The sequence below is a fragment of the Protopterus annectens genome, chromosome 1.part1 (assembly GCF_019279795.1).
Source record: "Protopterus annectens isolate FY-2018-M chromosome 1.part1, PAN1.0, whole genome shotgun sequence".
Lineage (NCBI taxonomy): Eukaryota > Metazoa > Chordata > Ceratodontiformes > Protopteridae > Protopterus > Protopterus annectens.
Window position 1 is genome coordinate 1,560,094,922 of NC_056726.1, and position 14,291 is coordinate 1,560,109,212.

General features: G+C 38.3%; 1 protein-coding gene across 4 annotated transcripts in view; it reads right to left on the reverse strand.

Moving 5' to 3' along the window:
• Nucleotides 1–14,291, reverse strand: part of RCAN3 (RCAN family member 3) — a 488,354-nt gene that overhangs the window by 412,667 nt on the left and 61,396 nt on the right. For 3 of the 4 annotated variants that reach the window (XM_044083150.1, XM_044083141.1, XM_044083132.1), the window contains one exon: nucleotides 9,643–9,697. The exons of the other annotated variant lie outside the window; for it this stretch is intronic. The gene's annotated coding sequence lies outside the window, so the exon portion shown is untranslated. The remainder of the gene's footprint in view (nucleotides 1–9,642; nucleotides 9,698–14,291) is intronic. 4 annotated transcript variants of the gene reach the window in all.

Below are 14,291 nucleotides of genomic sequence, written 5' to 3' on the forward strand. Positions count from 1 at the left end.
TCCGACATGCTGTTTTTGATCATGCAGTATATGACTTTAAGAGAATGCATGCAGCAGATGCTTTCAATTAGTGATGGACTGTAACAGTATGTAAGTGGAAGCTCCATTTCAAATATGTATAGGTCTGAGGAAGCAATGGGACACACTGCAAAAGCGCTTACATTTTATTCTCTGTTCTTTGTCGAATAAATAGTATCTCTGTTGTACTTTTATCCCACTTTGTTGTTGTTGTTGATTATGTGTATATATATATATATATATATATATATATATATATATATATATATATATATATATATATATATATATATATATATATATATATATATATAGGTTCATAGGTTCATACTAGGCTATCTGCCCAAGGTTTAGTGTGGGTTTATAAGCCCCTTTTTGGGTTATTTGGGTTAGGGTTGTTGATAGTTGTGTATGTAAAACTATGCCTATCATTTTTCTGTGCCTCTGTCAAGCAGTGTTTGAAGTTTGTGGAATGGGGATGTGTTCTCCCATCCATTGGTCAATGGGGATTCCTCTTGAACAAGGCCAGTTATTTGCTCTGCCTCACATGTGAGGTTTTGTTCCACAGCATAGGGAGTCTCTGGGTGATGAATCTGTCCCTCCAGCACGTTCTATTTATAACCGTGTCAAGGTTTATATATATATATATATATATATATATATATATATATATATATATAGTTCCCCCCTCATATGATCGAATTTCTCTAAACTTGAAAGTCAAACTCGAAACCAGAATCTGGAATTTAGAGAAACTCGAACATATGAAAGGGACAAATATATAAATAACACCTTTCAAGTGTTTTCGCAGGGGGGCTTTGCCCCCCTGCACCCCCTCCACGTGAGAGGTTGTGCCCCCCACACCCCCCCTACTTAAATATACCTACTTCGAGATTGCACTATAGTGAAGGAAAGGGAAATCTCCCATTCCGTGCTATACGCATAAGCGCAAAATGGAAGATTTTCCATTCCTCCGCTATAGTGAAGTCACAGAACATTCACATTTAAACTGCTAGGTTACAGGGGGACCTGGCCCCCTGCAATAAGGTAAGTTAACTTTTTATTTTTTTAAACCTAAGGCTCCCATTCACAATTTCGAATGAATGGAAGTTCGAGATTTTGGTCTCGAGATTATGAATTTCAAGCTTCCATCCATTCGATCTTGTGAAGTGGAACTATGTATATATATATATATATATATATATATAGATATATATATATATATATATATATATATATATATATATATATATATATATATAGATATATATTTATATATATATATATATATATATATATAGATATATATATATATATATATATATATATATATATATATCTATATATATATAGATAGATATATTTTAAGATTATACCAAGGGAGTAGAGTTAATAGCCATGTTGTACTGAAGTATTACTTCATTAAAAATGGTTAATGACAGAAAAGCTTACGGAAACCTTAACTATGTAACAAGTAAAATACAATACACTCAAAGATTTGAACAGCAACAAAAATCAGAAATCTCTGAAATGCCAACTAATACATAATTCTACCAACTTACTTCATCACGCAGAAGTACACAGCTTATTTAATTATACCTGTCATTTCAAACTGTGGATGTTTGCCCAGTAAATGTTTTAGATTTACAACACTGAGGACATAAACCTGATGAATAAATAAAAGCTATTTGACTCAACCATGCTCTTACAGATGACAGCTTCATGACAAACAGTTTGCTGCCTGTACTCTAAATGTGCCTTTCCTGAGATGACTTCAGAACTAGTGGCTGTTCTGCACTGGCTTATTCTGCTCTCAATTTCCAGGGTGGTGCCTATTTCATCTTAACTAATTATAGATCAGAGAAATGACTGAATAAACAAATTTATTTTGCTTTGTCTCATAAAATTTGAGATTCTGCTCCAAAACAAGAAGGATTACAACCATTAAACAGCACCAGTGACTACAGCTACACACTTCTAACTAAAAATAACATGTTTTAATTAGCAGAAACATTTACATAAAGTTCCTGAGTTAGGGCTGCTGCTCCTAAATATTCTCTATCTTTGTTCCTTATGGTTGACAGAGAAGGCTGAAAGCTACCTGAACTGCTAATTCCCATATCACTGACTAATGTATATCAATTTGTAATAAAAGCTCTGCTTACACTACATAACAAATTACAATTAGGTTCATAGGTTCATAACTGTGTAGTAGGCTAATGGCCCTGGGGCCTTTACAAGCCTAGCCCACAGGATTACCCAGTCATCGTGCCACCCAACCTTAGTTCCCAGTGCCTCTGTCGAGTAAAGCCACTGGAGTGATCCCTGGGGTGAATTTTCTATTTCCCATCCACTCATCATGATTTCTCTTGAAGTGGGCCAGTGAGGATCTCTGCTTGACATGTATGGGATGTCTATTCCAGAGCAAGGGCAGTCTCTGGGTTATGAACCTGTCCCTCCAGCACATTCTGTTGATTGTGGTAATGAAGCGGAGGTCTCTGGAGCATGTGGTGCGGAGGGATTGGGATTTCTTTAGATGTAGCATTTCTAACAGAGCTGGGTCAGACATGGCTTTGAAAGTCAAGCAGAGATCGCCTACAAGTAGGCGATATGAGACAGAGAATAGTTAGTCTGTCCATACAGGACAAATGTTTAAGGCCTAGGATCCTCTTTGTGAGGTACTTTTGTGGCCTCTCCAGTTGTTGCAGGTGTTTAGTGAGGTACATGCCAAATGGGGCACCATACTCAATGATTGGCCTAATGAGGGAAGAGTAGAGGGAGACAATGACCTCTTTCTTCCTGGATGCAAAACCCTTAGTAATGAGATGTACCACATAGAAGGACTTTCTGACCACAGTGGCAATGTTGCGGTCAAAAGAGAGGTTGCTGTCAACCTGTGTTTCCAGATCTCTTATAACGCTTTCTGTGTTCAGTGGACTACCATCGATGTGGTAATTCATGGGAACCGGGTTTTTCCCAAAGGGGAGGACGACACATTTTTTTGGCATTGAGCTTAAGGCCATGGCTCTAACACAAGTCGTTGGTCTCAGTGAGGCCTTTCTGTAGAATGTCAACATCACTCGGAGTTAATAATAGCTCCCAACTTACAATTATCTGTGAACTTTGTCAGAGTCCCTTCGTGTTGACCTGGACTTCAGAGAAGTAGATACCAAACAGTAGAGGACCCAGGACCGAACCCTATGGGACTCCACTCGTGACTGGTCGGCAGCCTGACTTGGAGTCAGCTACTTTCACACTGTGGGTTCTACCTGTGAGCCAGTTTGCAACCCATCTAGTGAAATAGGGGTTGATGTCTAGCTTAGTAAGTTTTTCTAGGATTCCTGAGTGGGGAATGGTATCAATGGCCTTGGCCAGATCAAGGTAGGCTGTATATCCACAGCTCTGGTGACTGACTCAAAGAAGTTGACCAAGTTGAGCAGACATGATCTACCCTTCACAAAACCAAAGTGTGCAGGGTCCAGAGTTTGGAGATTCCCTATATCCTTGTTTATTAAGACCATGATGATGCATTCCATAGCTTTGCATATCAGACTCGTCAGGCTATTGGGATGACAATTCCCAAAGTCTGTAGTCACTCCTCCTTTGTGGAGAGGGATGACTGTAGCAGTACGCCATTCGGTAGGGACAAAGCCTGAGGTGAGGATGTGACTTAACAGGACAAACAGGTGAGATGCCAGTTCACTCTGTAGATCATGTAGAACACAACCAGGAATATTGTCCGGTCCCATAGAAGCTGTATTCTTGGCCTTGGACAGTGCTGTTTTAACCTGTGCAGCAGTAATACTGGGTGCCTGGCAATCTACTGATATTGTGACTGGTCCCTGGGGGGGGGGGGGGGGTAAAGTTGGCACTAAATCTGTCGGCCAGTATATTGGCAATATCTGTTGGCTCGGTATAGGAGGTACCATCGTACAGCAGCTCAGAACAAATCTGGGTATTGCCGTGGAGATTCTTTAACTAGAGAAGGCCTTGTGTTTGTCTTTACTATCTGCTGCAATTCTGTTTTCAAAACTAGCTTTAGAGAATTTGATGAGGGATCTGAACTTTTTGTTGAGGCTGATAAGGGAGTTTTTTTCCAGTCTTGGGACTTCACCTTATTTCACATTAGTTTCCTCCAGTTTCCTCCGTATGTTGTAGAGTTTGTTTATGCACTTCTTACAACCCTCTCAAGACTGTAGTGAGATTAATTAATTTCTTATGCATAAATAGAAGGAGGTCTGCAATTGAATGAATATGGCTGATAGACATACTGTTTCTTGAAATGCAAAGCCAGAATCCCAACACACACACACACACACACACACACACACACACACACACACACACACACACACACACACACAAACTTCCAACAATCAGAGGAGTGGAACTCATTATTAAATCTCTCAGCCTCTTACCATTAACTCACCTGGTAGTAACCTTTAAAGTCATATCAGAAAGTCAAAAAGAGGAATAGCTTTTAATTTTTCACAAAAGAACCTCTTCAAAATCTAGATTCCATGCAATCATAGTAAATTACATCATGTACAGGGTCTTTCAAGCCAATTAGTGGCCGAGTTGAGACCTGACCACAAAAGAAACAGCGAGTTCATGGAACACTTCTACATCCAAAGTCAGCTGTTTCCAATATTATGCGATCGAAGAGACCTTTCCTCAAATGTGTAATATTCTAACCCAAAACATCAAAAACACTAAACCGCGAACGACCATGTCCGCAAATTTTTTCCTAGGGGAAAAAATTCACAGGGCTGCAAACACAAACTTCACAATCCTAATCAAGTAGGGGGGCCTTGCCCTCCACACCCCTGACATGGGGGGGCTGTGCCCCCACCCCCTAACTAAATATACCAACTCCGAGATAGCTCAATGTTGGGGAAAAGGGCAAACCGCGAGAACGGACAACTGAATTTTTTTCCCTAGGAAAAATTTGCGGACGTGGCCGATCGCAGTTTAGTGTTTTCGATGTTTAGGGTTTGAATATTAACATTCGAAGAAAAGTCTATTCGATCGTGTAATATAGAACCGTTTCCAATCATAAAAACAATTACATATGCATCTATAAAACAGGTAGAAAATAAATGCTGTCACTACATAAACAGAGCACATGATACTTAGTAAGACATTCAGCAGTGGAAAGGTAAAAGATATACTGCAGTAAAGCCACACAAAGAATCACGGCATATATTAACACAGCCCATAAAACTCCATGCAAGTCAAATAAATGGTGAAACTTCAAATGCTGTCCAGCACAGTGATCCAAACCTCTTAAAAACTTTACTTATAATCCAGTAAACAAAAAGAAAGAAAGTCTTGTTGAAAAACACAATTTTTTTTAAATGAAATCCTCAAAATAAAATGAATGTCACGGTTGAGACAGCAACTTCATTTCAGTTAGAAATGTACCAACTCATCCTCCAAGACAGTTTCTCTTCTGTACTGACTTCATTTCCTTTAGATTAAAGAGCTTTGAAATTTTATTAAACTAAACAGATAGTGTTGCACATGTAAAACACAGTAACAATACATTTAAGATCCTGGTTAAACACACACAATAAATAAATAACCAAAAGAAGAAAGAGATTTGACAACAATGTCCTCTTACAGACAGGTTGAATAGAAGGACTAAAAAGGTTGCTTTTTTTTAGTTCTAGTAACCTACCGGAAACACATTTTTCACTCTAAAACAGAATCAAAGCAATCACTTTTAAAACCAAATATTTAAAACAATAAAAAGTGAAACTGTATAAAATGTTTTTAAATTAAAAAATAAAAGAAAATACTAAAGCCAGAAAGCACTGAAAAATCCCAATTTTATTAGCAAGACTTCTTCCAAAAACACATGAAAAGAATAGCACACATCAAAATACTACTTCAAAAAATTTAGGCCAGGGACACGTTACAACAGCAATAATAAATGTTGGGGTGTGGGTTGTACATTATGTACTCGTATTTGCTTTCCTTAGATCACTTATGGGTAAACAAAAAACAACTCGCATCCCAGTACGTATCCATGCTTAAGTATACAATGACTTCTCAGTAGTACTCAAACACAGGCACACTAACTGGACAGCCCAATCAGCATGCTTGTTGTGAATCAAACATAACAAATAGAAAAAAGTCTTGCCACTGAAGTACCACTGAGTGGCCAAACTTTTCTACTGGCATATGCTATGGAGGACAGACCAAAATACAAGAAAATTAGGGATGTTCTGCAAAACTAAAACAGAAACATACTGATCTTCCTGGTATTTCTGTGCTGACCCTCCTTAAATCTCAGCAGACTCTTACCTCTCAACTATCCAGATTTTCACAGAATGCCCAGAATTTTGCCTCACGTTTTTTTTTTTCTTTTTCTCATAAAGATGTAGTTTTTCTGGCAAGCCACTGAGGACTGAAGTCATTAAATAATAACACACATTGGAGATTTACCTTTCATATCCTTCAGAAAATGGACACTAACACAAAATCTCTTGTTCAAGTAACTTTCTAAGTTTATAACAACAATAAAATATTTCCCTATTTTTGGACCTTTTTACCCCCCTTTATGTTTGTCTTTGTTCACGTTTCTTACATTAGTACTGACAAAAAAAAACAGCAATGGAGATTCTCATTTCTCCACTGCTTCTCTTAAACAGCACTGATGAACTGTCCATGGGTATGGTAGTTACTTTCCCTTGTTTGCACAGTTCATCAGCAATGTGGAAAAATGAGAAATAACATGGAAGCATACAACAGAGCCATTATACAAAGACATTTAAGATAGGAAAGCAACTTCTTTATTAAACAATGTAATTTTATAATAGCAATAACCCACTCCTGAATGTGGGTAACGTTCGATTTACGCATGGTCTGTATTGAGAATAGGGAGACCTAACACCTAGTACTATGGATAAGCAACATATTAGTACACTGAAGGAAGGCTGGGGTTACTAATGAATACCACTATATAGGGGACATGAAACAAATACTAATACTGTTGGTGACATGGCAGAATAGGGAAGAGAGAGGGCAGTTATCAGAAATGCTGCTGCTCTCCAAGACCAGGAATGGTTTATCTACCTGCAAAGCTGTCAAGTATGGAATACATGCATACACCAAAAAGGTGCATAATGTCGGATTACACCATGGGCAAAGTGGTAGAGAATAAGGCAGGGACTGATAGTTCAAATCTACAGGGACTTGGGGCATTAAGCAAAGGCAGCCTGGCTATTATCATGCACCAGAAGGAACAGGCTAGAGGGAGTAAAATCAAATGTGAATGGTCGATGATATGGCTAGCAGTAGTCAAGCTAAGAAAATGGCCACTAATAGAAGGACCAACAGATGAGACTACTATACATGTGGTATCTTACTTCTTCTAAGGTGCATAAGCAAAGGTGTAAATCAAACAGTAACTGTTGGAGATGTGAGACACCACAGGCAGACAACATGCATATGTTCTGGGGATGCCAAAAGGTCAGGGGTTATTGGAGATATTTAAAACATCTTTTGGAAGACGTCTATGGAGAGACTCTTCAGCACTACTGGAAGCTGACAGCTTCTTCTTCTTTCCAGGTATGTTGCATCCTGGCATGTATGTACATGTGCAGAAGAGTGGAAGACCAGACTCCCACTGTTATAAAATCAGCTGGACAATATACTTTGTAGACAGCAGACTAATGTTACATTCATGCAAGGAGGGATACTACAGTAACACAATACCACAGATATGGGGCAAACTTTTAGATAATGGAGTAGATACATGAAATAATGTGACATACGTTGTTACAAATTATATAATTCTTATGTGAATGTAATAAATACTATCTTTGTCACTTAGAGATTAAAAACTCCTGCTTTGTATCTTATGAAGTGGCTGAACATTGTGTCTGTATGTATCTATAAGTTAGTTACCTTGTTCTAGTTAAAAAGAAATGTCTATTGTCTTGGTAATTTTCTCCGTTTATAATCCTTTTAATTTCTTCTATTAATAACATACAATATAAAAAAATACTGCTGCTATTAGGGACATGACACAAGCAAAGGGTAAGGGGTGTATCTCCTGGGATGTAACAACGGGAGGGGGTGGTGCAGGGTGTGCTGAAAGACTCCTGCTGCTAGGAAAACTCCAAGACAGGATAGGAGGAGGTCACTAAGGTAGTCACTATTTTTTACTATCTCAAGAAGAGAAGTGAAGTGGAGAGGGAGGCTATACTTCACATTTATAGCTGGGGGGACTAAGACATGGTGGGCAGTAGAAAGGACAATGTCTGTGCTGCTTGTGCAACAGAACACTGATAAACTTCACTTCATGTCAAGGGCACAAAACAGAAAGCCTATACTACAGTACTGGCGAAAATTGTAAACCCACCAGTGCATCACTCTCTCAGAATGCTAACACATTCAAACACTGCAACTTGACTGAATACTTGGGGGATCCAACCCATTTAGCAGTGGCTCTGTGAAGTCAAACGGGGATTATTCATGAATTCCAGAGTATTTTAATAATGCGAGCTTTGTTTTTCTTTTTTCTGAAGAACGACTATGTTACACTTTATGATTCTAAACAATTTCATAGTTGCGTGAAAAAAATTTCATATGTTCACTCTTGCACTTAGCGTCATTCCTAAAGCAGTATGATTCTGCTTATAATTACTATGAAGTAACTACAAAAGAAACCTAAAAATTATACTCCTCCCTTTTTTCCCCCCAGCACCATTCATATTAATCTTGTTTAGACTTTCTACATATTACTGCAATTACAAAATAATATAAATTAAATGTTTCCTTTTCTGGGCTTCCTTCATCCTAACTTATTCTCTGCAGCGAAGATACTCAAGATGTTCATGCAGCATTCTAGATGTGCTATTACAATTATCTACATTAAAAACTTATTTTATTTTACTCTTAGAAGTGATGCTTTCTTAGTATAGACATGCATTAATAAATAACCACATCAGTACTGCTCAGCTATTCTTAACTACTTTGTCAAACTAATTTCTTAGCTTTGGGTCACTTACTAGGGCTAAACACAATTTTTTCACTTTGGATAATGTTGGCATTTTCTCCTCCCACTGTGTACTACTCTCCTCTTAAGTACTGCTTCCTAGTTGTGTGCATATTTTTGTTTTCCTTCTGTGACTCTATTCTTCACAACCTGGGCCAGAATGGCAGTAATAATTACAGCAGAAATAACTTTTACTACAGCCAATTATCCTGCACGTTTTGGGAGGAAACCAGAAAACCCACAGAAAAAAAAAGTCAGAGAACATGCAAGCTCCATGCAGGCAATGAACTGCAGCCCCAGAAGCTGAAAGGCAGACATCCTATTACTCAGCCTTCAAGCTGTTGCATTAGTGTACAGTTTTATGTGACGAATAAAAGATGCAACACTTGTCATTCTTCCTACAGCTGCAAACATTTCCTTCTGCTCCTTCCCTCTCTTCCATTTATACAGAAAAAAGGTCTACTGTTTTGTAATCTATTAAAAGCGCAGTTTTCTCCAGTCTGTCACCTGCATGACCAGCAATTACATTAAACACACAATTACCTCTGAAAACAAGTGAGATAAGCAGTAATTATAAGATTTTAGCGTCAATGTGCTTTTATATAAAAACATTTTACCTGTAACACAACTATTGATATTCCGACTTTTGTCCAAGAACGATTATAGGACTTCCTGAAATTTAATGCAAAGGCATCAGAAATGTGTACAATCTTACTATTAACTTTGTATTTATGACAGTGCAGTGTTTGCTGTCAGAACAGACTGTAATATATATATATATATATATATATATATATATATATATATATATATATCTATATAATATCACAACTAGCACATGTGCTGTGAGGAGTGCAAAGTGAACTTGGGCACACACCATTATCAATACAACAGCTTCAGTAATGTCACCTTCACTAGCTATATGCATCTGAATTCATTTACACCTACCATTATATTTACAACTTATAACATGAATGAAATCTGCTATATTCTAGAACCTTATGTAGTGTTTGAGCTCCAAGAAGAGAGTGACATACAGGGTTCCTCTTTGTTTAACTATGAAATAAATTTTGCTTTAGTATTCCTTCCAATTCCCATTACAAGGAATATGGGAGTGGAGGTATTGCTCTAAACTATAAAACACTGAAGATGAAATTCTGCTACTGCCCCAGCACAGGAAATGTACAGTTATTTGGTGTCTGTTACTACAGAATTACACTTTGTAACATAGTATAAGTTTGCATTCATTAAACTCTGTTAATTTTATACAGCCTATAATAAACAGTTTGACAAAAATGTTAACTTTCAAGCCTCTAGGTCCCTGGTTCATTCCCTCGCTCAGGTTTATACAGCCAGGCCCTGCCTTTGGTCAAATGGTGCCCTAGGCAAAAGGGCTCCACAGTACCCCCTCTCCACCCAGTGCCTCCATCCTGATCTACCTTCATCATCCAGATTACTGGAAAAGCGGCGCCCTAGGCGGCTGCTTAGCTGGCCTATGCCTAAGGCTGGCTATGTATACAGCATATAATTGTATTTATAAAGAATACAATGTGAGTGGTAGTCCTGAACAGTGAGGCTTCTGCGGCTCAATAACAGTTTGAACTACAGGCCCCTGAAGTTCAACTCAACAAGGTCTCAAAGTACTGAACTCAACCAGTGGGGAACTAGATCAGATAAAGTTTTTATAGGATGGCACGGCTCTCACAGCCTCACATGTGTATACACACACATTATATACATATATACACACACACACACACACACACACACACACACACACACACACACACACACACACACACACACACAATCACACAATCACACACTTAGTATAACTCCACAATTACACAAACACTGAAAAAAAGCAAAAAGAATAAATGCTAGGGATATTCTAAGGAAAGCAGCAAGGGAAGAGCTAAACATTAGGGAGACAAACCTAACCACAAGGAATCTCTTCAACTTTCTACTTAGCAAGGTGTAAGGAAGCCTTAACCTTTCCAAAACATGACTTGAAACGTATGTCAGTTCAATTAAAATGTAGCTTGAGGTTTGCTTTCAAACACATGAATGCATCACTGTTGAGTATCATAGGTTTATAGATTAGTAGTAGGGTAACTAATCTTGTGCGTCATTTTAAGTTTAGCCAATTACCCCATGTGAGAATCAAACTCTGCACCTTGGGTCTGTAAGGTAAATACTTTGACCATTATGCTAACCTCCCACCCTAAATGAATGAATGTAGTTTTCTTTAGGAACTTTTTACCTTCAGAAAAACAGATCATTGCACCCATCACTAACTAGGTTGGTTACCGATTCTGAAGCATAATGTTGACCTTGCTTTGAGTATAGTATAGTTTTATTCACAGCTGCCCCCTTCCTAGCTTATACGAAGTCTACATAGATTAGTTGTAGAGAGCTTTTCTTTCCATCTTGAGTTATTCAGGCATAGAAATACCATTTGATCCACTGCTTTCTATGAGGCTGGAATTTTACTCTAGCTATCATTCCAGAACAGTCCAGACCACAGCTAAATGTATTTTCTTTCTTCAGAAATTTCTGAATGTCATGCTTATGCAGTGCTCAAAATATGGATAATGTTCAGAGCCCTGACCAACCTACAGCATGCAATAGCCATGTAACAGTTTGACTGTCAGCCTACCAAAGCCCGTGGACGTTATAATAAATCAAGACAATGCACACATCACTTTTCATTAGAAAAATAAGGATTTCATGCCTGTGTATTTTCTTTGGTAGTACTATTATGCTCAATATAATTATATATACATGTCCACGCAGATGTATATTTACATATAGGTTTATAGATTAGTACTAGGCTAATTACCCTTGTGGGCCATTTCAAGCCTAGCCAATTACCCCATGTGAGAATCAAACCCTGCACCTTGTGTCTGTAAGGTAAACACCTTAACCATTATGCCATCCTCCCACCATATATGCAAATGTGGCTATTGTACATACACCTACTCATACACACACAGAGAAGCTGTACTGTTGCATGTACAGCCTGCAAAGAAAGAAGGAAAACCCATCCTGGGAAAAGAACAATAAACTCAGGGAAACCAGCAGACTCAGATAACATCACTGTAGATATGATCACGTTGCTGCATTATTGGAGGAAAAATATGTCTCCTTAGGGTAGTAATCATGGGGAGAGAAAGGGATGTATCCCAGAAAACTGGACAGTAGGCATTCTACTGCATCAGAACTCCCCATCACACGGCACAAAAGTGTTAAGAGTGATAAACTGACATGCAGAGGAATAGAAAGTAAGATGGAAGATGACGGTTCACATTTAATTCAGGCTGCAGTACACATGACCTGATGTTTGCAGTAAAACAGACAGTGGAGATGAGGAAAAAGTCCAGCTGGGCATTCCTAGACTTAAAGTCCAATGAAAACGGATTTGTGTGGTTTTGTGAAGGTTCAGTGTCACAGAAACATTGGTAGAATTATTGCAGACTATATACAGGGACCCAAGTATTCAAATATGAACAATACTTGGACTTACACAGGGGTTCCCAGAGGAAGAATGTGTTCAGGGTTCAGCTCCGAGCTCATTCATACTGGTGATGGACTCCATCAACAGAGGGGACAGATTAACACAGCTGCTGCACACAGATGATCCAGTACTACAAGCAGACTCTGAACAAGACTTTAAGCAAATGACACCAAACCTGAATGTGAAACTGAAGGCACACTGGATGAAACTGGAGTACAGGCAAGACAGCTGTCAATGGCTGCAAATGGGGGAAATCAGAAGAAGCTTAAAACTGGCATAAATTGGGAATACAGTGGAAGAGGTTAGCAATTTCAAGTATGTGGGAGGTGTGGTTAATGAGAAAGGAACTTTGAACAAATAGGTCAAAGCTAGTATCAGATGTGCTTCAGCAATCTGAAATAATGTGACGGTGATAAGGAGTGACTGAAGAATGACAGACAGTGATGAGCAAGCCACACAAAACAAGGGTGTGACCAGTAATACTATATGGTACTGAAACCCGATCAGTGAAGGCAGAGCAACTGAGGAAGCTCAAGGTAATGGAAATTAAGTGCCTGGCATGGGTGGTAGGATCCACACTGAGATAGATGAAGAAACTAGGACATCAGAGCAGAAGCCAAAGTAGCCCTAATCATGGAGAAAGTCAGAGAGAAAAGATCCCGATAGTTCCACCATACATGCAGAAAAGAAAAGGATGATTTAGAAAAGCAGATTTAGGAAATACTGGAAGAAAGCAAAAGACATGAGGATATCCATCCATGAAAAGGATGGATTGTGTGACGGAGCTTCTGAGACAGGTAGGCATGAAATGTTGAAGAAAACAGAGTCCGTCTGAATAGATGGAAAAAACGGCTGATGCAACATTCTGACTACATGTAAAAATGGGAAAAAAAGATTGCCCATAATGATGATGATTATGTAACATTTAATGTCGCTTTGTTAAGTATATAGCTTGATTTTAAGACATATCAGATATAAGAAAAACAGTCAGTACATTTTAGTTTTAAAAAAAAAAAAAAAAATACCAGTTGTGAAATAGTAATTAATGTAACTAATATATCATGTTTACTGATCTGCTAGGTTTATTAATAGAATAAACTCTCTTTTCAAGGCTTACTCGGTTCCACTGTCATGCTTAAGAGTTACACAGTAGGCAAATGGAGTCTGAAGGAATCAAACCATGGAGTACTACGTGAAGCAATTTATAGATTAATTATCTGTCCTAAACTGACAGGCATAACATACAGGATTATGATCCGATATCGGACTGCAACAGTATTCTTATGTGTGAGACACAGATGCCAAGATTCACCTCTCAAGCTTTGCTCTCAAGATGAATTTACTGGCATCCATGTCTCAGGCAAGAACGGTTCACTACATCAGTGATCTAATCATAAATTCTTTGTAGTGTCTGGAGATTTATCTAAACCATGTACAACTTGCTAGTCAAAATTAAGATTTAAAAAAAAATCTGTAAAGGAGTGAAAAAGTGATTGATATCTGCATGAATTTCCTGTCTAAGGGAAGCAGTTGAATTAAAAATAGTGTGCGTACTTAAGCAGACAGAAAAGGGAGCTGAAACAAAGCAATTTACTGCTGTTTACTGGCCCACACTGTCAGCTTTTAATGCAGACCCAACCTTAACAGCACCTATGGGGTTGTTGGAGACGGGTCTCATGATAAATAACTTCCTTGTTCAGAGCTACTTTATATGTTTTGAGCGTAACACGACACTCAAAGCACTACATT